The following is a 4,456-nucleotide window of genomic DNA, read 5'->3' as shown; positions in this document are numbered from 1 at the left end:
TTTGTTCGGTAGAAGTTGATGGTGACATAGCTCCCCTTCCTCTTGAGTTCGGCCAATTGGAGTTCTAGGAGGCATAGACGATTTCTGACATTTTTTTCTTTAGCCGCTCAGTCAGAAAGCTTCTCCAGAGCTTCCATTGTTTTGATTTCATACGGAGGTAGGGTTTAGTAATTTTATAATAATTAAATGTGAATTTTATAAGTAGATATTGGTTTGATTGATTATTGTTGAGTTTGGTTGAGTTTTATGTTGAAATTTTGTTGAATTATTGTTGTTGCTTGTGAATTGTGGTTCGGCCATGAAAAACAGCCCAGCTGGGTTATTTTGATGATTTTAGGGCTATTGTGAATAAGAATTATTGATTAAAATTGATGAAATTTGATGACCAAGAGGCTAAATGAAAAGCAGTGAAAGATCGGTAATAGTAAAGCTTAAAAAATGGACTTAAAACTCAAACTGAAAACTTGAATAATTTTGGAAATAAGGTTCAGTCCTTTGGTAAAGTTAAAATCAGAAAAATAAAGTTTATATTTGAAATTAAAATAGCAATTTAATAAAAATGAAAGTTAGTTTTGTAAGTATATACATTTTGGGATATTTTGGGTAATAAATAAAGTACAGGAATAAAATGGATATTTTATAAAAGTACAGGGTTACTTTTATAAATATTGAGATATGTGAGGTTTCAAATATAATTTTATAAAAATTTTAGGTTAAAAATGAAGTATTTAAAAGTTTAGAGTTTAAAACATAGATAATAAGAGTTTAGAAATAAAAGTTTTACGAAGCTAAGTTTTTAAGAAAAGATATACATATTATTTGTTTACCATTTAAATTATTCTATTTATATTATTGTTAATATTTTATTATGAATATTAATTAGTAAAGATAGTATTAATATTATTATAAGTTAGAGAAGGGCAAATAGAGTGATCTTAAAAGCTTTAGAGAACACAGACTTAATTAAAGTACTTTATAATTCTTTTTTATAAGATACTTAGGGAAAGGCGAGGGAATAATGTGAAGATAAATTATATTATGGAATGATAGGAAAGAAAAGAAGAAGAAAGAAAAAAAAAGAAAGAAAAATATTAAAGAACCTCTACCACAGGAGAGCAGAGAGCAAATACTAAAAGAATCGAAAGAACCTCTGCCCCAGGAGAGCAGAGAACAGATAAGAAAAGAAAGAAAGAACAAAAAGAAAAGGAGATAAGCAGAGATATTATTTGACACTGAGAACAAACTGAGATGATTGTTTAGCTACTAAAAACGAGCAGAGATATGGTGGTGAGTCCATCGAGATTTACTTTCTAGAGATACATCAGCCAATCCAGGGATGGTCGAACCTATAAGACAGAGGTTGCTTACAGAGGTTATCGATACATACATTGGCTAGAGAGAGCCTCACCTGTAAGACCTAGGTTGCTTACAGAGGTTATGTTTGCATACATCGGCTCAAGAAAGTCACACCTGTAAGACAGAGGTTGCTTACATAGGTTATAGCATTAGATACCAAACTCAGACAAAGGTTGCTGAGTTATGTTGGGAACGGGTCGAAACCGACAGATGAGCTCATTACCTGCACTAGGGATAGATGATAAACCCCAATTTTGTGATTTATCTTGTGTTGAATTTAGGAGATTTTATCGACTTTTCTCATATTTATTCAATGAAATAGCATGGTTCTGTGAATTTTTCCTAATTTGTGCTTAAGAGTAAAAATATGCTTTTTAGCCCTTTAAATTGCTAATTTTAATTCACTTTAATTCCATTCGATACCTTGATATATTTGTTAAGTGATTTCATAATTAGAAGGCAAAGATTGGGTTGATGGAATGAAGAAAAAGCATGCAAAAATGGAGAATTCATGAAGAAATGAGGATTTGCTTAACTGAAAGCTACGCGCACGCGTCACCCACGCATACGCGTGAGAAGGAGATTTGCCATGGACACGCATGCGTCACCCACGCGCACGCGTGACCAGAGGATCATCAAGCGACACGCACGCGTCATCCACGCGCACGCGTGATGTTGGTCACGTGACTCACTTAAAGGCAAAAATGCTGGAGGTGATTTCTGAGCTCAAGGAGGCCCAAATGCAACTCATTTTTTATGCTTTTGAATCCAAGGATGGCAAGGGAATGGGGGGAGCAATTAGTTTTAGGTTAGCATCATGTAGTTTAGTTTTCTAGAGAGAGAAGCTCCCTCTTCTCTCTAGAATTAGGGTTCTTAGGTTAATTGCATTTTAGATCTAGGTTTAATTTCCTGTTTTCATCTTGTTTTCCTTTCAATTTATTATTCTAGTACTTTAATTCTCCTAGTTTCTTTTGCTATTTCCTTTATTCTAGCCTCTTTTATGTTTATGAGCACTCTTGTTAATTTTTCCTTTTCATTTAATGCAATTTATGTTTTATGTTCCTTTATTGTTTAATTGAGTTAGTGTTAATTTCTTGCATTGGGTAGTTGTAGATTTATTTTTCCTTGCAATTTATTATGCTTTCCTTTTATGCCTTCCAAGTGTTTGATAAAATGCTTGGTTGGATACTAGAGTAGATTTTTGAGCATTCTTGGCTTGAAAAGAGAAATTAGGTGCTCTTGAGTCATTAATACCCAACTCATGTTGGTGATCTAGAGTTGTTAGTTAATATTGTTTCCATTGACTCTAATCTCTTGCTAATTCAATTAGTGAGTTGATTAGGATTTTTGAATTGAGATTAACTAGTCTTATTTGACTTTCTCTCGTGTGAAGATAACATTGTACCTTCTTCCTTTGTTGGAGATGACAAAATAGGATAAATTCTTGTTAATTATTGTTATGAATAATGACTAGGATAGAAAGTTTATATTCTCAATCCTTGCCATGATTGCCTCTCTTTATTAATTGCTTTATTTAGTTGTTTGATTTACATTTCTTGCCCTTTTTAATTTCTCGCCCTTTTACCAACCCACCCCTTGGATACCATAACCAATAATACGCATACCTCACTGCAATTCCTTGAGAAGATGACCCGGGACTAATACTCTCGGTAATTTTTATTGGGTTGGACTTGTGACAACCAAACAAATTAAACTTTGATTTGAGGATCGATTATCGGTTTGGGCTATGCTCACAACGAAATTATTTTGCTAAATTCCGAGCTGGTAAAAATCTTTTATATCAAGTTTTTGGCGCCGTTGTCAGAGAATTGCAATGGTGTTATATTATTGGCTATTGTGAATATGTTCATATTGTGAATATCTTGCTTTTTGGTTACTTCTTGGTTTTGCTAGTACTTAGGAGTTTACTTTTTCTTTGTCTTTTTTATACTCTTTGTTTTGATTTTCTCTCTCCATATGAATTATCATCCTTGTGGTTTTGGATATGGTTATGACTATGTTGTAGGCAATGGAGACTTTAATGATGGCTCACATTATGGGAGGGAAGAATTCTTGAGAAGGGAGCCATATCCATGATTGTAATCCCTCCTATAATGCATATCATTCCAATGGATATGATGGTTCTTATTATGATTATGTCCCTCAACCACCATCATTCCATGCACCATACTCTCAACATAGCCCTCAAGCACCATCATTCCAACCACCACACTCTCAATCCACATCCTATTTCCACCAATTACCTCCACACAATCCAAATCCATATTCTCCCTATGCACACCCTTGTGACTATTATGAGCAAGCACCCGTTGAACTATCACCACTCCAACACCATTACCACCACAACCCTCTTGAACCACTCCCCATTTATGAGAACTTTTAACCACATAATCCCTCCATGGAAGAATACCCATATCCATTGATCCAAGAGCAATATGATCCTAATTATGTTAATCAAGTAGAACAAGAGCCAAGGGATCTCGCTTCAAGGAAGCAATGGACCGGCTTCAAGCAATCATCCATCAAAAGGAGCAAGAGGAAGCCCAAAGGAGGCACAAAGATATCATGGCTAACCTTGCCGAAATTAAAGCTAACTTGGACTCATGGGACTCATGTACCAAACAAAGCATCTCCACGGATGAATGTGAGAAATCAACCGAAGAGTGGAGCATGAAAGAGATTTTAGAATCCCAACATGAGGACAAGGGGATGGGGTATGTCTTACAATAAGTGGTGGAGGAAGAGACCCTTGAAAAGGAAGAAATAGTTGAAAATTTAGGAAAGGTTGAGCAAGAGGCAAATCCCATCATTGAAGACAACTCTACACCAAGTGACATTGGTGATCCTGTTGAAGCTTCTTCCATTGGATGTGAAACCGATGTTGAGAAGGAATGTGTACAACCTCCAATACATGTTTTGATCAATGAGGAAGAGTTGGAAGAAGTTGACAAGCAAGTGAGATTTGAAAAAAGTTGTCAAGAGGTGGAAGTCATCAAGGAGGAGTTAAAGGAAGTGGAGCTTACATTATCAAAGCCATCGGATACCTTCCCTGCTAAGTCACCATCCAAATTACAAATTG

This window comes from Arachis hypogaea, chromosome 18 (genome assembly GCF_003086295.3).
Source record: "Arachis hypogaea cultivar Tifrunner chromosome 18, arahy.Tifrunner.gnm2.J5K5, whole genome shotgun sequence".
In the NCBI taxonomy this organism is placed as follows: domain Eukaryota; kingdom Viridiplantae; phylum Streptophyta; class Magnoliopsida; order Fabales; family Fabaceae; genus Arachis; species Arachis hypogaea.
Note: the sequence above shows the minus strand (reverse complement) of the source record.